Here is a 21,229-nt window from a genome sequence, read left to right on the forward strand (position 1 = left end):
TAAGCAGGTGTGTGTAAGGGGAAGTTTATGTGTATGGGCAGTGTGTGTGCGCGCAAGAGCAGTGTAGGTATTTGTGTGCTTGTAAGGTGGTGTGCGTGTGTGTATGTGCATGGACAGGCTTGTGTAAGGGCATTGTATGTGTATATGTGTGTATATGGACAGGTGTGTGTAAAGGCAGCATGTGTGGGCAGTCGTGTGTAAGGGCAGTGTATGTGTATATGCGTGTTTATGGGCAGGTATGTGTAAAGGCAGCCTATGCGTAAGGACAGTGTCAATAAAATAACCTCTGTAAAAAATAGCCTGCCGGTATCTCTCTACACTTATGTGAAGAATATAAAAAAAAGCTTTTAAGAGTTTATTCTATCTTTCTCAGGTCTGAAGCAATACCTGAGGAACAGACGAGAACTTTTGAAAGCTTGTCTTTTAAGTATTATGTTAATCCAATAAAAAAAGGTATCATTGCATATTGCAATACTCCGGTATTTTTGGCATCTTATTTGCTATTGATATATACCGTATTTGCTCGATTATAAGATGAGGTTTTTTCAGAGCAAATGCTCTGAAAAATATCCCTCGTCTTATAATTGCGATCGTCTTCTAATCAGACCTCAAATAGAGGTCTGACTATGAGACTGAGATCCAGATCCCAACAGCGCTGCAGGGGACCTGCATCCTCCTGTCTGGTAACCTCAGCTGCTGCCGGCACTTCCACAGGGACTTCTATCACCGAGCGCCCGCGAAAGCGTGGGCAACAGGGGAGGTTGTCTACGCACATCGCGCATACCTTCCCCTGCTGCCAGAGAGGAGAATTCCCTGTAGCGCTGCAGGGGAATTGTCTTCTCTGGCAGCCGGCAAACGTCTGCTCGATGGATGCTTCTATGACGGAGCACCGACATCACATGACCTTCCGGAGTGGCATAAAGGGGTATAAGGCATTTCTGGGGGCAGAGTGGCAAGCCTGGGGGCAGAGTGCATAACTGGGGGGGGTTGGCAAATAAAAATATTTTTCTGAATCATAGTTTTTATTAAATATGAAGAAATCTTTACATGAATTAATATTTACTAGTAAAACTAGGGTCGTCTCATATTCAGGCTTTTTCTTTTTACCTAAATTAATATTCAGCGTTTGGGTCGTCTTATAATCAAGCAAATGCGGTAATTATTTTTTTGTCTTATGATTTAGTGGTGGAACTTATTAGTGCCCCCCTTTTTTATGTGCCCCTATGTATATTGTTCCTAGAGTAGCCACTGATCCCAGGTATGCACATCTTATATGCAAATCATTCTAGCCCTGTTTTAGAGTGATGTTTGATAATCTGCTACATGACTCCAATTAGACTTAGTCTCTAAATACCCATGGTCTCACATGTTCCTTTTGTTTATCTCATAATTAGATGGACAGTAGTCCCTCCTTAACTCATATAGTTCAGGACATTGTCTGTCCTAGCCCTGGCTCGTGGAGCTGTTCCTAAAACACATTTTTCTCAAGCTGATCTGGAGAAACAATTTTCTAAATTCTATTTATCAGTTTTTCACAAAAAACATTGAAATGCGTGCTTCATATTGTAAATGAAAGAACGCTAGTAATGTATGGTTGTGCACCATCCTATTTTGTGCTCAACAACTTTACGTTGCAAGGAGAAAAAAATATAAAGAAAAAACAACTATTGTACTATAAATTACAATCAACTATCATGCCACATTATCCATTCCAGAGACGAACAATCTAAATGTTGTAAGAGAGAGTGTTGGTAGACCAAACTAGGATTGCACAATGTAAATGTGGCTTATTAGAACAAAACAAGCAAAGAACTGAAAAAACACTCCATTTGTATGCAGGCTTACATACAATTAAATTATATAGCTTAGCAATATAAGTTTTCAAAGGGAATACACCAGTCTTGAACATCACAATGTCAAAATTGTAATGCGGGTTTAAGTGCAAACAAATATCATGCTATATATGCTATCAAAGAGCTTAACAATGTCAGTTTTATATGAGAAAGCATCAGTAACGTGTGCTTGTGTACATTCCAATATCATGCTCAGTAAATTGGTCTTCAATTTCACAATGTCTACTGTGGTTTATAAAAAAAAATAAAAAAAAAAAAAATGGAGGAGAATGGGGAAAAGTATAAAGAGAAGAGAAGAGATGGAATCAGGCAGGAATTATGGTGGGGGCAGCCCTTCTCTTCGTTGATTGGTCAATCCTTTTGGGGGAATCAAGCCAGCAAGGGAGACCTAACCTTCTGTAAGTTCTTGTTAGTGTCATGCAGATGTGCTGTCAATGTCAGGTTGATTCCAGACTTTGGCTAGGGCTCTTCTGGCAGCCAAATCAATGTATTTTCAACCTTAGGAAGAGCGTCTTGAGGCTTAGAGAGCAGCATTGTCCATCGAGAGGAGAAAATGTTTCGGGAGAACTCGCACTGTAAGGATTTTAATCTTTTTACAAAAAAAAAAAATTGAATTCTGGGGCAAGACCGCCATACATGGAAGTATGCACCCTGGGAGCCACATCCCTTCCAACGCTCCGGCAGTGGAAGTTAAAGTTACATGTATATGGTATAGCTTTGTAGGAGTGATGAACCATCACATCAATGTTTCATAAGCCTGTTCCGTATGTATGGTACACATGAAGAGCTTTGCCACTGTTTCCACATGGCGTGGCTCTATAGCCTCCTCACATTTTTAATGTACTGTAGGCCTTTAGCTGAGTTACTGTTTGTCACGGATCTGGCTAGTCCAACCGGCTGCCTCCGCTGACTTGTGCTCCCTTAGCCTGGGGGACACACTCTTTCCCCAGTTTCCCAATCACTAGCCAAGACTCAGTGTAGGGTATAACCAAAACGAAGACAGCTTTATTTTTCACACACAGGGCTGGATATGTCCAGCAAAACACACATTAAAATAAAACAAGATATATATATATATATATATATATATGCTGGATCTCAACATTTAACTAGAAGCATTAGGAAGAATTGGAATATGCTCACCTGCGACGCTTCCTTGCCTCAGGCATTACATCAGGCCCCGCTAATGAGTTACAAGAGACAAAAGAATCTAAGGGACCTCCTGGTACAGACTGACCAGGTAGAGAGCTACTCAGAGGGTCGAAGTAAATTTAAGAATTATGGGAGAGGCAGATGTTTGGGATGCGTCACATGTGGACATATGACTCCAGGTAAAACATTTGCACACCCACATACGGGCAGAGTCTACAACATCAGACATCGGATCACATGCAAGACAGAGTATGTGATCTACAAGATACAGTGCCCCTGTGGCCTTGCATATATAGGCAAAACAGAAACTACTCTAGGTGAGCGGTCATTAGGGGTCATAGATCCAGTATTCGGGTAGCTTACAGGGATGGGGAGTCTGATAAACCTGTGGCAAAACATTTTTTGGATCTTAAACATCCTCTGACATCCCTCAGGTTTATAGCAATTGACCACATCCCGGAGTCATTAAGAGGGGGCGACCGTGGAAGGCACCTATTACAGAGAGAAACATACTGGATCTTTCATCTAAAGACAATGTCCCCCTTTGGATTGAATGAAAAGCTCACATATACATCGTTTTTATGAGTTATCTCGCAAACTGTATATAGTTAGTGTCCAATGCCTGTATGCGGCATTTTGGAGTAGGTACTTGGGGAGTAGAACACTGTATGTGACTGATATGTAACCCTTTTATTAAGCTTAGAACGTATTAGTGGATACTGTGCAAAATCATATAGTGTAACGTTTTGTGGTATGTGGATGGAGTTAGACCAGTAGAGATCTTCTTGATTTAATTGTGGTATTTGGTACTACATTAGACAATAGATATCCATGAGTTAAATTGTCTATTATAGTGTCTTTATGTTGAATCTAGATGTATACATGAATAAGGAACTGTGTTCAATAATAATGGACACACCAAAATATTAAACATGTCCTATATCTATACATATTTGAATTAGGGATTTTGGTAGATTCAAATTCCACTGATTTGTCCATTTAATAATAATGGTGATTTAAAGTGAGTTGGTATTGCATGTTGCATTTGCAGGCATTTTTTTAGTGTTGCAACTACCGACATGCATGGTTTTTAATGTGATGTATCTTTGTATTTTAATAATAAAAGTATATAATGCTTATGTCAGGGGTTAACATTTAGGAACATACTTGCACTGTCACTTTAAATTTTGGATTAGTTTCATTTTTGCACATTTGTTATTTGCACCTTTTGTGCTATTTGCAGTTTGCACAATTCATTGCACATTATTGATACTCTTTGTCAGTATGTCTAGTAAATATCTATATTCACTATATGACATATTGTAGATATATTTAACATTTAAAGTTAATCCCCAATCATCATGCACATTATAAGCACTTTAAATTTAACATAATGAGCTCTTAGGGGCCTCAGAACATATTTCACATCATTTTAAAACATTTCTGATTGTGCACAAACGGAATAAACTGTTTTACTATAGTAACAGGAACACAATAATGTTACACTGCACTTCCGGGTATGAGCAGTGTTATTACACACATGTTCACTAATGGCATTGACACGCCGATTTTAGCACACACCCACTCACTTCAGATTGGTGAGTTCTCAAGCTATTTTATTATAAATATGTGTTTGTTTTAGTTCAAATGTATGTCCTGATGAAAGTCAGTAATGACTGAAACGTCGACTTGACTTTGAATAAAATGAAATTGTCTATTTAAAGACCTGGAGTGCTGACCATCTTTTTGAAAGTGTTTTATATATATATATATATATATATATATATATATCCCCCTTACAAAAAATTACTGTAGTTTTTCTGAAGTATTACTGCAGTTTTTTGGACATGAAAAAACTGCAATACTGCATTTGTACTTCACTGTACTGCAGTTTTACTGCACTTTTTTTTTTATATTGCAAACCTACAGTTGTACTTCAATGTACTGCAGCTTTATTGAATTTGTACTTCCGTATAAAAATAACTGCAGTAAAACTGCAGTATAGTGAAGTACAAATGCAGTAAAAGCTCAGTTATTGTGCTTCCCTGCTACATCCTGAGTGTGATTTTCATATTGATTTATCCGTGTACCTACCTGGCTTCCCTCTGGCTTCACTACTGCCTGACCCTTATCTGCTAAACGGCTTTGTGGATTCCTCGTGTACTGACTTCGGCTTCCCTATTTTACTACGCTGCCCTCTCGTGTACCCTACCTCGGCTTGTGTCCTGACTCTGCGTGTGCCTTATCTACTAAGTGGCTTTTCCTATTACCCTGCATACTAAGCTCCGTTATCCCTCATTATCTACCCACCTGACAGCTACCTTGTTGATTCCCTGATAATCCACTGTCACTCGCCATGAGCCATCCGGAGATGGGTCTGCTGGAAAGCAGCCTCTCCATGACATTGGAGTCGGCGGATCCCATAGTCCCAGCTGAAGCGCTGGCAACAGGACAGAGTGCACCTGGCCTCTGCCCAGCACCTGTCAAGGCTGCAGAGATCCAGGGAGATGCGGCAGCCGGCCCATCTCCCCAGCGGCAGCTTACTATTCCGGGAGCAGAGGAACTTGTCCTCCCTCCCCAGTGGCAGATGGGAGCGGGGGAAGCAGTTCTGCCTCCCCAGCAGCAGGCCGAGCCAGAAGATCCCTTAGCCTTAGCTGAAGCGCTGGTAACACCAGGAGCCTCTGCCCAGCACCTGTCAAGGATGCAGAGATCCAGGGTGATGCGGCAGTTGGCCCATCACCCCAGCGGCAGCAGGCGCACCAAGGAGGGGATGCAGGTGGCATCACTCCCCAGCGGCTGAGATGGGCCGGCTGCACCAGGGTGACTGTGTAGCCGGCCAATCTCCCCAGCGGCAGCAGGAGCACCAGGGAGGGGATGCAGGTGGCATCAATCCCCAGCGGCTAAGTGAGGTCCTGGGAGATGGCTCAGCCGGCCCAACTCCCCGGCAGCAGCACCAAAGGGGTGATGCAGGCAGCATCACTCCCCAGCGGCTGAATGAGGTCCTAAGAGATGGTGCTGCTGGCCCAACTCCCCAGTGGCAGCACCAGGGCGGGGATTGAAGTGGCATCACCCCCCAGTGGCTGAGTGTGTACCAGGGAGATGGTGAAGCCGGTCCATCTCCCCAGCGGCAGCCAGAGTACCAGGGAGGGGGTGCAGGCGGCATCACTCCCCAGTGGCTGAGTGGACTCCAGGGAGAAGGGGCAGTCAGCACTTCTGTCCTGTGGGGAGTATTGGAACTGGAGAGAGGCAGGACAGCCCCTCTCTACCTGCACTGCGGGACAGTCTCATCTCATGGTGGATGAGACTGTGGTCGCCACCTGTAGTCCCCAGAAATGGTGGGCAGCTGGCTCAGATCCTCAACCCTGGATCAAAGGGACCCTGCCACCCTGTTGTCTCACCAGAGGCTGAGAAGATTGCAGAGAAAAGGTGCAGTTGACTACGGAGTCAACCCGTTTGGGGTCTCCTCATGGGTCAGTCCCATTCAGAAGGGGGAGAAATGTGATGGAACCTTCCGTCACTGGGGCTTTTGGAGGGGACTGATGGCTAGTCTCCTGCCTGCTGACAATGGGCCCTGACATTAGAAGGGGTTCTGTTCTTGGGGAAGTGGGTACAGGGACCCACTTTCTACTGATTTCCCTTATTGTATGTTTTAACACATTTCCCACACAGAGACTCGGAGCTGTAAATGCCAGCTGGACATCTTGGTGTAAGAAGATGGCTGATTATCTGGGTTGTGAAGAAATGTATTAATGTGTTAGGTGCTAGGTGTTAGTACTGCCATTCACTGTCTTTTGTGTACCACCTACTGCTGTGTATATACTAACTACACAGCCAGTAGCTGTTAATCCTGTTAGCCCCTGTTAGTCCTATGTCCTAGCCATTGTTTATTTCAATTCAATGATATGTCTGTTGTCATTCTATGTCTACCTCCCCAATTAATGTAATTATTTATGTCTCATCTCAATCTGTCCTTCCCCTGGATATTGTGTTGCAGGATGTGATCTAATTACTTCCTTCCTGACATGGTGTTGTGGTCGTGGCCTGTTTTATGCAAAATTATGCCAATATTTAAATACACAATTTAGACAAAACATATATAACAATACAACAATAAATTTGATTCAGGAATACAGTTAAATTATGTAAAGACGAATACCAACAGATGTAATGATATATAATGATATACTTTATTAATACCTCTAGCAGTAAAAACAATATATCGAAAAAGGTTACCATAACAAAGTTACAGACAGTCAACAATTATATTCTAATAACATTGTAATAACATGTGTACTTAACTTCAGAGAGTATCAGCATATCAAATGACTCCTTTGGTGTTCAGTTTCCAAAATGGCTCTAGATACCAGGATCATATAGAATACTTTAAAGGATTCTTTCAGTAGTTGTTTTCTAATTCTTAGTTACAAAGTTACAAGTTACTAGTTTAGGCACTAAACTAGTCCTAGCTGCTTGGCACTTAACTAGCCCAAGATGGAAGAGCAGCTTTCTATTTCATACTTTTTCTGCGGCAAACTTTCACAGCTCCCTTAGCTTCTGCCATGCTGATTCCTTCTTTCCAGTCTCCTCTGCTCCTCCCCCTTCTTCCTGGAGTTCCTGATATCCCATTGTTCCTGGTATAGCCCACATGGCTTTTCATGTAGGTAGCTATTATCTATGGTCTTAGATAAACAATAGATGTACACATCATCACTCACTCTCTAGTGCTACCTGGTGGTAGAGGTAATGCACTTCTTAAACAATAGAACTAATTGATATTGTAATGTATGCCACAGTTAGGGGAGTGGTTTATCCAAAGGGACATACAGATATTGCGTCTGTGACGTGAATCACTAATATTGGACGACGCAATCCATGTTCACAACACATGGTAATTAGATCCTGTGACATTTGTCTTGCCCCTTTTTTACTTGCGTATATATAGTTCTTGTGTTTTGTTCAAATAAACTACTTCCTGTTTTACCTCACTACGAGTCATGATTTGTTATTGAGGTAAACCTCGATGCTGCCCTATTGCTATACTTCCGTATACTACAGTGCCGCCGAGGTTCCTGAGATTCCGGGGACAGGGGGGGACATGGATCAGGTGCAATGGGAAGATGGACTGTTGTATCGTATAATAGAGAGCCCAAACCCTGCACAACCCTGGTTAGAGAAAAAGCAACTACTGGTACCCCGACCCTACCAGGAGGCACTTCTTAGTATTGCCCATGAGATTCCACTGGCAGGTTATCTGGGGGTGACACGGCCTATTAAACGCTTGTTGATGGCCTTATTTTGGCCACAGGAGACATGCGTAACTTTTGCAGATCCTGCGATACCTGTCAGCAGGTTGGTACAAGTGGAGATCGCTCCCAAATGCCTTTACATAACTTACCTATCATTCAGGAGCCTTTCTGGCGGGTTGCTGTAGACATTATTGGTCCATTAGCCAAACCCAGCCAATCAGGGAAACAATATATACTTACAGTGGTTGATTATGCTATCCGCCACCCTGAAGCAGTGACCTTATCACTGCTAAGAGGGTAGATGAAGTCCTTATTGTTTTTTTAACTCGTGTAGGTTTCTCAGGGGAGATCCTCTTGGACTGTGGTGCTCAGTTTGTCTTGGACCTCCTATAACAAGTTTTGGAGTTGTGTAGGATCTGAGCCATTCGGACCGCTCCCTACCACCCGCATACCAATGGTCTCTGCGAGCGCTTCAATGGCACATTAAAAAGCATGACTGGGGCATTCGTGGACACTGAGCCAGACTGGGAGAGATATCTGCCGCACCTCTTTGCTTATTGGCAGGTGCCGTAGGAATCAACAGGATTCTCCCCCTTTGAACTGCTATATGAGCATAAAGTACGGGGACAATAAGACCTACTCCGGGAGTACTGGGAAGAAAAATCACTCTCGGAAGAGAATGCTATCCTTCCCTACGTTCTAGAACTGCAGGAAAAATTAGTTAGCCCGTTTGGTCCATGATAATTTACAAGCTGCCCAGACACGTCAGAAGGTCTGTTATGATCGTACAGCTAGATACCATGAGTTTCAAGTAGGACAGAAAGTTTTAGCTCTGGTGCCTAACCCCCAGAACAAATTGCAAGCTAAGTGGTCTGGACCTTGGACCATCAGCGAGCGACTTAACGATATCACATATGTAGCAATGCGAGACCCCCCAGAGGATGGGCAACGCACCTTTCATATCAATATACTAAAATTGGATGTGGACCGCCATGAGACAGTGGTAGCCATCTGTACCACCCCTCAGGGGGAACAAGAGAATAAGTCCCTCCCTGAACTACTTGAAGAGACGCGTAAGGCAATCTCTCTTGACCGGGTTAACCTAAATTCACAATTAGGAGAAGAGGCCGGCAGACAGGTCCGACAGGTACTTGAGATTAGGAGCGTTATGTTCACTTCCCTCCTAGATCGCACGCACCTAGCGCAGCATGGGGTTGTCACAGCAGGACATCGTCCTCTGCGTCAGCCTCCTTATAGAGTGCCCAAGGCAGTGCGACCCCACTTAGAGAAAGAAATAGCAGAGATACTTGCTCTGGGTGTCATTGGGCACCCTGATAGTCCCTGGGCATTGCCGGTAGTTCTAGTCCCTAAGAAGGATGGGACCACTTGCCACTACCGTCGACTCAAGGACATCTCTGTTACTGACGCATACCCCATGCCCTGGGTAGACGACCTTTTAGACAAATTAGCAGGAGCCCAATATCTGACCACCATGGATCTCAGACGGGGGTATTGGCAAATTCCTCTAGTGGACGAGGACCAGAGAAAGTCGGCCTTCATCACCCCATTTGGCCTATACCAGTTTAAGGTTATGCCATTCGGGATGAAGAACGCCCAAGCCACATTTCAACTGCTTGTAGATCGTATGCTTGATGGAGCACAGAGTTATGCCTGCGCTTACCTCGATGACATTGCCATCTACAGCCGTACCTGGGATGAACACCTACACCCCCTTGGGGATGTACTAGACCAAATACAAACTGCAGGACTCACTATACTTCCTGATAAATGTCAGATAGGGATGACAGAAGTGAACTACCTGACCCCCAAAAGGTTGCTGCTATTGTAGACTGGCCCACCCCGACTACCAAAAAACAAGTCTTGGTGTTCTTAGGCTCTGCTGGTTACTACCGGAAATTTGTGCCATCAAACAGCAGTATTGCCAAACACCTGACAGACCTGACTAAGAAGGCAGCATGAGGTGGGGGGAAGAACATCCCATAGCTTTCCTTAGTAGGAAATTGGTGGATAGGGAGGTAGGGTATGCAGCCATTGAGAAGGAATGTCTGGCTTTAGTCTGGGCCCTCAAAAAGTTCCAGCCCTATCTGTATGGCAGGGAGTTTACGGTGATGACTGACCATAAGCCCCTGCAATGGCTGAATCGAGTATCTGGGGACAATGGGAGGTTGTTGCGCTGGAGTCTGTCTCTCCAACCTTATAATTTTAACGTCCAATATAGACCAGGTCGTGCTCATGGTAATGCAGATGGACTATCCCGCCAAGACGATGTTTAAGTAAATCTCTCTTATGTATTGCAGGTCAGAGAAGTGATGGGGGAGAAGTGTGATGGTAGCAGTCTGAGACCTGTGGGCATACAAGGGTTAATGTGTATTTTCATACTGATGTTCCTTCTTTGTATAATTCCTTTATGCTTGTTGGTGCTGCTTCTTGTTTGTACTGCCATTATCTTGAGGTGATGTTATTGATCCTTTGTTGTGGTGTGGTGTGAACTATTGTATCTCAGGATGTAATTAAATGCCTGAGTTAATTTCCTTATGTTAACTTTCCCTTTGTATACAAAGTACTGGGTTGTTTGTAGTGTTTTACCCACGCAATGTTTCCTATATAACCTGGTCTGCCTTGCAATAAACGAGAAGTCTTCACCAAGAGTTTGGTGTGTGTCCATTTCTGGGGAGGGTTCCGGCAGAGTCTTCGGATCTGTCAGCAGTGAGCTTAATACTTGGCAGTCTTTGTAAAGGCTGTCCTTGGAGGCAGAGGGATCAATACCTGCCTCCCTATCCAGTGGGTAAATGACTCGGTGCCTACCCCAGCTCAGGTCAAACCCTGCTACCAACTACTGACCCTTTAGCCTCGGTCCAGAAGTTTCCCCTACTGAGACCAGCATCCTGGGGGAGATATAGTCACTGACTTGACCACGGTCTCAGCAACGCCCCCTTCTGGACGATACATCCTGGGGGAGAGGCTGCTCCAGGTGTTCGTATGGTCATAGCTAACATACATTAACTCAATCCCTATCCACGTAAGCGAGTTAAACACACATTCCAACACACAACCTGACACGATCCCACTGACCTAATGAACATCAGGGTCTCCACCTTCCATGCCCATCTGATTCTTCTTAAAAAACAATAACTGATCCATCCAGACATCCGACAGCCCCCGACCTGACATATACGATGGACTCTATTAACTAAACAGTCAAACTAACACATGTACTTTGGCTCACCTTTTGGTTTGTAGGATTGTCGGATTTTGCAGCACATTTTCTGTAAATTGCATTATATTTTCAATAATAAAAAAATAAATAAAGATTATTTTTTGTAAATATACCTTCTGAAATGTTGTCTTACATTTTGTAAAAAGGTGTAATCTTTGCGGGATAATAGATGTCTGCCTTTATCACCCCTTTTGGGTTACATGAGTTCCAGTTGATGCCCTTTGGGATAAAGAATGCCCCTGCCACATTCCAGAGGCTAGTTAATCATCTGCTAGAGGGACGGGAGGAGCATGCAGTAGCGTATCGGGATGACATTGCAGTGTTCAGTAATATTGGGAGGAAGACTTGATTCACTTAGCACATGTTCTAGACTGCATAGCAGCTGCTGGGTTCACTATTAAATCAGATAAGTGCCAACTGGGTATGTCAGATGTGATGGCCCTGGTTAATCCTAGTAGCATTCGGACCAACTGGGGTTAAAATGTGCTGAGCCTGAGATATTAATTATTGGTGACTTATGTATTTCCCCAGATATGTGGTGTTTGTGTGTCCTTTGTTCTCCCTCATGTCCTACCCTATCCATGTGCCACATGCCCTGACCACGGACTTTTAACCATGTAAATCCTGGACACCATCAGCCCTGTGACGGACCCTCCATCACTGGGGCCCCTGGAGAGGCCTGAGAGCCAGCCTCCTCCCTATTGACTATGGGCCCTAGCCTTGTAAAGACTTCTGTGTGTAGGTATAGGGGGTCAGTTTCTACTGTGGAGCGCTGATATTGATTTGGGATTGGTCCTGTACTTTGCCAACACACAGGGCCGACCTTAGGGGTGTGCAACCTATGCGGCAGCACAGTACGCAACGGCAGCAGGGGCGCCTGCCCGGGACTTAAATTAAAACATTGTTTTTTGTGTTTGTTTTACTTTGTTTAACAACCTCCATGTTAAATAAAGTAAAAAAAAAACCCTGATGTTTTAATTTAAGTCCCGGGCAGGGGCGCAGAGGGGTCGCTCGTTAAGTTTTCAGCAACCGTTCGGTGCCCCTGACTTTCCGTGACTCTGTCGCGGTGCCGACGTTTCATGCTGAGCGCCAGAATTTGATGCCATATTCCGGCGCTCAGCTGTGAATCGCGCACCGCGGAACAATAGGAAGACGGACGCTTCACGCTCCCAGCGCAGGACTCCGGCAACAAGATAAGTAAGGATAATGAGAAGTAGGGAGAGGGGGTAGATAGTGAGAAGGGGCAGAGGGGGGAGGCAGTGAGAAGGGGCGGAGGGGGGGAGGCAGTGAGAAGGGGCGGAGGGTGTTGTCAGGAGCAGGAATCAGGAAGGACAAGTTCAATAGGGAGCAGAGCTCAATATGCAGGCAGAGGGGTTTAGCAGATAAGGCCAACAACGCTATCAGGAAAAGCCGAGGTACGGTACACAGGCGGGCCACGAGGTACAGGAGGAGCAGACTAGCCAAAGTCAGGACACAAGCCGAGGTACGGTACACGAGCGGGCAACGAGGTACAAAAGGGTAAGGCAAAGCCGTAGTCAAAGGAGAGCCAGGAATCACGAACCGTTTAGTGGATAAGGGTCAGGCAGGAGCGTGGTCAAAGGAAAGCCAGGTAGGTACACGGGGAATCACTAGAAAGGCGCACTCAGGATGTAGCAGGGAAGCACAATAACTGAGCACTGAGCAAAGCTCAGTGCTTGGTTTTAAACTTGCCGCTCGGGGGAAGCTCCGCCCCCGAGTGGGAGGCTACAGCGGCGAGTTCCCGCGAATCTTGTTCGGGGAACAATAAAGTTAATAGAGGGCGCGCGCGCGCGCGCGCTTAGCAACAGCCGGTCGAGTGGAGAGGCCGGTAGCACACCTGCTGGATCCGATGCCCGCGGGTAGCGGGCATCCAGGTAAGAGACCGCGTCGGGTCGCCGGACCCCGGCGGGTACCGCAACGGGTCGTCGGACCCCGACGGGTACCGCATCGGGTCGACGGACCCCGGCGGTTACCGCATCGGGTCGCCGGACCCCGGCGGTTACCGCATCGGGTCGCCGGACCCCGGCGGTTACCACATCGGGTCGCCGGACCCTGACAGTTCCTCCCCCTAACGGAAGGCCTCCGGCCTGTACGAGGACCAGGGCGATCGGGATGCCGTCGGTGAAAGGAGGAAACTAGAGCGGGAGCATGGACCGAATTGGCAGGTTCCCAAGAGTCCTCGCTGGGATCATAGCCTTTCCATCGGATCAAGTATTGCAAATGGTTGCGAAATAAACGCGAATCCAGGATCTCCTTAACCTCGTATTCAGGGGAATCGTTGACGATGACTGGCGGGGGAGGACTAGCATGTCTCCCGGGAAATGGGTTCATGACCCAAGGTTTAATTAGGGACACATGAAAAACTGGGTGGATGGATAAAGATGATGGTAATTGTAATTTTACTGCCGAGGAGGAGATAAGTCGTACAATAGGGAAAGGACCAATGAACTTGGGACCGAACTTCTGCGTAGGACAAGTCAACTTAAGATGTCTTGTGGACAGCCAGACCTTGTCTCCAGGTTGGTAGGATGGGGCTGCTCTCCGGCGACGATCTGCAAAGTTTTTATAGCGGTGTTGAGCCTCAACCAAAGTCTTGCGTACATGTACGAAAGTTCTTGACATACGTTTGACATGTTCGGCAACAGAGGGTACTGGGCTGAGGATCGGTGCTCCAGGTAGCATGGAGGGGTGATATCCGTACGAGGCAAAGAAAGGAGATGTCTGAATTGAGCGGTGGATGTGATTATTATACGCAAATTCAGCGAGTGGTAGGTATTGGCTCCAATCGTCTTGTAAATACGTGGTATAACACCTCAGATATTGTTCGAGCGTCTGATTAGTTCGCTCTGTTTGCCCATTACTCTGAGGATGGTAGGCGGAGGATAGGTTACGGCTCATGTGAAGTTGAGTGCAAAATGCCCTCCAAAAATGCGAGGTAAATTGTGATCCTCGGTCAGAGACGATTCTCTCAGGTAAGCCGTGTAGTCGGAAAATCTCCTTAATGAATAAAGCGGCCGTCTCGGTGGCAGAAGGAAGGCGCCTATAGGGAATAAAATGTGACATCTTCGTGAACCGGTCAACAACCACCAGCAAGGTGGTAAAATGATCCGATTGTGGGAGATCTGTAATAAAGTCCATTGAGATGTCTGTCCAAGGATTAGAGGGCACAGGAAGAGGCTGTAAGAGACCTGTCGGACTTTTAGGAGCCTCCTTGGCACGAGCACAGGTGTTGCATGAAGCGACGTATCTTCGAACGTCCTTATGAAGAACCGGCCACCAAAACATCCGCTGGATCAAGTCTATGGTCTGATGAATGCCCCCGTGACCGGCAAATGGGGAGTCATGATGAGCTTGAAGGATCTGTAAACGAGCCTCAGGAGGTACATAGATGCGCCCCCGGTGGTAGTATAATCCTTGGCGTCTTATTAAAGTGGACGTCTCCGAGTCGTGGCCTCTCGAATGTTCACGTACGCAGTTCCAAATGTTATGTGTGAGAGCAATGAAATGAGTGGTTGGTAACACTGTATCCTGTTGCGCGGGATCTTTCATAGGTGTCTCAAACATACGAGACAAAGAATCAGCTTTTACGTTACGTGAACCAGGCCGATAGGTGATATGTAGTTGAAAACGAATAAAAAACAGAGCCCATCTAGCCAGGCGAGGTTGTAACCGTTTAGCTGATCGTAGATATTCAAGGTTTTTATGATCTGTATATACAGTCACTGGGTGTAGAGCACCCTCCAGGAGATGTCTCCATTCTTCAAGGGCTAGTTTTATAGCTAATAGTTCCCGTTCCCCAACGCAATAATTCCTCTCGGCGGGGGACAGAGTACGTGAAAAGTAGGCCACAGGGTGTAAGTGTTCATCTGTGGCTTGTCTTTGGGATAGAACCGCTCCTACGGCAGAGTCAGAGGCGTCAACCTCAAGAGTGAAAGGAACTTGAGGGTTAGGCATTTGAAGAATTGGAGCGGAGACAAACCTTGTTTTGAGAAAGTCAAACGCTTGTTGAGCGGCCTTGGACCAGACGAATGGGGTGGTCTTGGAGGTCAAAGCTGTGATGGGTTGTATGTGTTTGGAAAAGTCTCTAATGAACTTTCGGTAATAATTAGCGAACCCAATAAATCGTTGCGCTCCTTTACGATCCGTAGGTGGTGGCCAATGGAGGATGGCTTCCACTTTCTTGGGATCCATTTGGATGCTGGTTGGAGAAAGGATGTAGCCCAAAAAGTCCACGCTTTGTACCTCGAACATACATTTGTCTAATTTAGCATATAGGCCATGAGTTCTCAATCTGGTAAGCACCTGACGGACATGCTCTCGGTGAAGTTCCAGGGTGGCAGAAAAGATGAGGATGTCGTCCAGATATATGATAACGAAGTGATCCAGGATATCACGAAAGACATCGTTAACGAAATGCTGAAATGTGGCTGGAGCATTACAAAGTCCAAAGGGCATCACTCGGTATTCGAAGTGGCCATAGCGACATCTGAACGCGGTTTTCCACTCATCTCCCTCCCGAATCCTCACTAGGTTGTAGGCACCCCGCAGGTCAATCTTGGTGAAGATTTTAGCCGAGCGAGCATGCTCAATTAATTCCGGTATAAGTGGTAGAGGATAGCGATTTTTTACGGTGATATTGTTAAGTTCGCGGTAATCAACACACGGACGTAAACTGCCATCTTTCTTGTGTACGAAAAATATGCCAGCACCCGCCGGGGATGTGGAAGGACGGATAAATCCCCTGGCGAGGTTATCCTCGACATAGTCTTTAAGAACAGCGAGTTCAGGTTCCGACAACGGATAGATCCGACCGAAGGGAATGGCTGAACCGGGATACAATTCGATGGGGCAGTCATACGGCCTAAATGGGGGTAGAGTCTCGGCCCTTCTCTTCTCAAAAACATCCGAAAATAGACGGTATGGTGCAGGTAACCCTTGAAGGTTGGTGGCCGACTGGGAGATGCAAACCGTAGTAGGAGACAGGCAGGTCTGGTTGCAGAAATGCGAGGTAAAGCGGAATACCCCCGTCTCCCAGTTGATACAAGGGTTATGGGTACGAAGCCAGGGAAGTCCCAATATAATAGGAGAAATAGGAGAAGGAGCAACGTCGAAGTGAAGAGATTCCACATGTCTGTCTCCCAACTTGACGAGCAGAGGGATGGTCTCCAAGACAATAGGACCGGTCTTTAAGGGACTGCCATCGACTAGCAAAATGGAGAGAGGGTGCTTCTTTCGTTGAGTAGGGATGGAGTGAGTCTGAACATACGTGGAGTCGATGAAGTTACCACTGGCTCCGGAGTCAATCATGGCTGAAAGGCTAACCGCTCCTTTATTCCACTGTAATGACACGGAGAGGGAAAGGTAAGCAGATGTGGCAGGTAATTGGTCAGCATGAAGTTGAAGATGAGCTATAGGCCTCTTACCCTTAGCGTGGCGAGCCCTGGCTCTGCAGTCCTTGAAAATATGCCCAGGTCTGCCGCAATACAGGCACAATCCCAAAGTCCGGCGACGTTCCTTCTCCGCAGCTGACAAAGGACCTCTGATGATGCCAATCTGCATGGGTTCTTCCTGGGAGGAAGGTGCAGGAGATGGAAGTAGAGAACGCACCGGGGGCCCGGCAGAGGTGGTAGCCAACCGTTCTCTCCGTCTTTCACGAAGGCGGCGATCAATCAGGGTGACGAGGGTAATAAAGTCTTCCAAACCGGTAGGGGTAGTAGTACGGGCCAGCTCGTCCTTAACAGCCTCCGAGAGACCCCAACGAAATTGGTCGTGTAATGCAGCCTCATTCCAGGAAGAGTCGAGAGCAAGACGACGGAATTCGGTGATATACTCCTCCACTGGTCTTCTCCCTTGCTTAAGGTCTCTTAAAGTGGAAGTGGCAGTAGAGGCTCTGAAAGGGTCATCGTAGAGGGTGTCCAGAGCTTGCCTGAAAGAAGGCCAGGAATCCAGGACCGAGTTTTGGGTGTGGATCAAATTATGTGCCCACATCTGAGGTTCATCCGCCAGGAGGGCGATGACTGTGTGAACCTTAACATAGTCCGTAGCATAGGTTCTGGGCCTCAAATTAAACAGGATTTGACAGGAGGTAATGAATGTACGGTATTTAGTACGATCTCCCGCAAATCTATCAGGAAGCGGAATAGCAGGTTCGAAGGCCGGAACTCCCTCCGGGGTAGGAACAGGAGGAGAAGCGGCAGCCTCGGATGCAGCTCCCTGATGAAGCTGAAGTCAGGACACAAGCCGAGGTACGGTACACGAGCGGGCAACGAGGTACAAAAGGGTAAGGCAAAGCCGTAGTCAAAGGAGAGCCAGGAATCACGAACCGTTTAGTGGATAAGGGTCAGGCAGGAGCGTGGTCAAAGGAAAGCCAGGTAGGTACACGGGGAATCACTAGAAAGGCGCACTCAGGATGTAGCAGGGAAGCACAATAACTGAGCACTGAGCAAAGCTCAGTGCTTGGTTTTAAACTTGCCGCTCGGGGGAAGCTCCGCCCCCGAGTGGGAGGCTACAGCGGCGAGTTCCCGCGAATCTTGTTCGGGGAACAATAAAGTTAATAGAGGGCGCGCGCGCGCGCGCTTAGCAACAGCCGGTCGAGTGGAGAGGCCGGTAGGACACCTGCTGGATCCGATGCCCGCGGGTAGCGGGCATCCAGGTAAGAGACCGCGTCGGGTCGCCGGACCCCGGCGGGTACCGCAACGGGTCGTCGGACCCCGACGGGTACCGCATCGGGTCGACGGACCCCGGCGGTTACCGCATCGGGTCGCCGGACCCCGGCGGTTACCGCATCGGGTCGCCGGACCCCGGCGGTTACCACATCGGGTCGCCGGACCCTGACAGGTGTAGAGGCAGTGAGAAGGGGCAGAGGGGGGGAAGCAGTGAGAAGGGGCAGAGGGGAAAAGGCAGTGAGGGGGCAGAGGTGGGGAGGCAGTGAGAAGGGGCAGAGGGGGGGAGGCAGTGAGAAGGGGGTAGAGGGGGGAAGGCAGTGAGAAGGGACAGAGGGGGGGAAGGCAATGAGAAGGGACGGGAGGAAGGCAGTGAGAAGGGGCAGAGGGGGGGAGGCAGTGAGAAGGGGGTAGAGGGGGGAAGGCAGTGAGAAGGGGCAGAGGGGGGGAAGGCAATGAGAAGGGACGGGAGGAAGGCAGTGAGAAGGGGCAGAGGGGGAAAGGCACTGAGAAGGGGCAGAGGCGGGGAAGGCAGTGAGAAGGGGCATGGGGAAGGCAGTGAGAAGGGGCAGGGGGAAGGCAGTGAGAAGGGGCAGAGGGGGGAAGGCAGTGAGAAGGAGCAGAGGGGGGCAGTGAAAAGGAGCAGAAGTGATAGAGGGTAGAGGGCAAGGCAGTGAGAAGGGAAAGAGGGAGGAAGGCAGTGAGAAGGGACAGAGGGGGGGAAGGCAGTGAGAAGGGGCAGAGGGGGGGAAGGCAATGAGAAGGGACGGGAGGAAGGCAGTGAGAAGGGGCAGAGGGGGAAAGGCACTGAGAAGGGGCAGAGGCGGGGAAGGCAGTGAGAAGCGGCATGGGGAAGGCAGTGAGAAGGGGCAGGGGGAAGGCAGTGAGAAGGGGCATAGGGGGAAGGCAGTGAGAAGGGGCAGAGGGGGGTAGATAGTGAGAAGGGACAGAGAGGGGGCAGAGGGAGAGGCAGTGAGAAGGGGCAGAGGGGATAGCAGTGAGAAGGGGCAGAGGGAGAGGCAGTGAGAAGGGGCAGAGCGGGGAAAGGCAGTGAGAAGGGGCAGAGGGGGGGAAGGCAGTGAGAAGGGGCAGAGGGGGGAAGGCAGTGAGAAGAGGCAGAGGGGAGAAGGCAGTGAGAAGTGGGTGGGGGGAAGGCAGTGAGAAGGATCAGAGGTGATAGATAGTGAGAAGGGCAGAGGGGAGCAGTGAGAAGGAGCAGAGGTGATAGATAGTGAGAAGGGGCAGAGGGGGAGAGGCAGTGACAAGGGGCAGAGGGGGAGAAGGCAATGAGAAGGGGCAGAGGGGGGAAAGGCAGTGAGAAGGGGCAGAGGTGATAGATAGTGAGAAGGGGCAGAGGGGGGCAGTGAGAAGGAGCAGAGGTGATAGATAGTGAGAAGGGGCAGAGGGGGAAGGCAGTGCCTTCCCCCTCTCTGCCCCTTCTCACTGCCTTCCCCCCCTCTGCCCCTTCTCACTGCCCCCCCTGCCCCTTATCACTGCCCCCCCCTGCCCCTTATCACTATCTACCCCCTATCCTTACTTACCTTGTTGCCGGAGTCCTGCGGTGGGAGTGGGAGGCGTCCGTCTTCCCGCGGTGCATGCTTCACAGCTGAGCGCCAGAATAATTCTGGCGCTCAGCACGAAATGCCGGCACCGCGACGGAGTCACGGAGAGTGACTTTATTTAACATGGAGGATGTTAAATAAAGTTACAAAAAAAACAAACAATGTTATAATTTAAGTCCCGGACAGCGCCCCTGTTGCCATGGCGCCCTGTGCGGCCGCACAGGTCGCACACCCCTAAGGCTGGCCCTGTATGTGTGTAATCTTGGTGCTGATCAGGTTCTATGTGGGCAATGTGGACACCACATACTTGTAAGTTAGTTGGTTATCTATACCTTTAATGCTGAGTTTATATGTGAATTCCAATTGATTTATAGCTGCAAAGCTGGGTGTGTGTTATTCTGTTGATCTGTATCTAGCACGCTCTGTTTCCATACATTATTATTGTATACCTACAAATAGAGGCTTTGTATGTCTGATTCTGTTTATTTGATCTATACCTTCAATGCCGAGTTAACATGTGATTTTTCAATTGATCAATACCTGCAAAGCTTGGTTTTTGTGTTGATTCTGTGGATCTATACCTGCTATGTTTCCAACTTTCCATATATCATTTATGCATACCTCCAAATATAGGGTTTGTATGTGATCTACACATGCAAGTACTGTTTATATGTGTTTGAGCTATAGTTCACAGGGAGGTAGGAAAGGAGAGATATAGGGTGAGAAGAGGGGAAGACTACACTGACTCTCACAGTCTTCCGCTAATCTGCTGTCAATTTTTTTTTTGGATGTGGTAGCGGAGGGAGTGATTGCATGCTAGGGAGTGTGGAGCAGGGCCCAAGGAAATGCTTTCTGGGGTCCAATTTTTTCAATATTTAAAAAATTTTTTTTGTTACAGCAGATTAGCTGTTTTTTCCTTGTATTTAATGTATATTATGGTTTCCAATTATATATTACTGTACTTGTTTGCACTTGCACATAAAACTATCTTTAAAGAAAGCTAGTTGTTTGTTACAAGATTTTTTTCCTTTCTTTTTTTGGGGTATGAGGGGGTGCCAGAGGAGTAGTCCGCACACGGCTCCAGAACACTTAAGTCCGGCTCTGCCAACACAGATGATGGTTTGCAATTATTTATTGTAATAACTTTTCCATGTGTCTCCCCATGTTTTCAGCTACCCCTGGATATGTATTATTTTATCACTTGCTGAGGGGATTATGTCTGGCAGACAGCCAGGATGCAACCAGGGAGTGACAAGCTATTGTTTCAGTTAATCTGTTTAATGTCTGACCCCCCCCCATGGTGCACTAAAATGATGTTTAAATCATCCTTTCCCATTTCTCCACCAATTCTATTCCACTATGTTGAAAATTTATTTATGTCTGTATTAAAAACCCTGTGTGTGAATCAACAGTTCTTGCACTTCACCCTGCAAGAACTGGCTAGTGATTTGGGTGACTGGAGAGCTTTGTAGTGTTTCCGTATACAGTTCTTGTAAGA

This window comes from Sceloporus occidentalis, unplaced genomic scaffold (assembly GCF_023333645.1).
Source record: "Sceloporus occidentalis isolate IW3139 unplaced genomic scaffold, rSceOcc1.0.p SCAF_176, whole genome shotgun sequence".
Taxonomy (NCBI): Eukaryota; Metazoa; Chordata; class Lepidosauria; order Squamata; family Phrynosomatidae; genus Sceloporus; species Sceloporus occidentalis.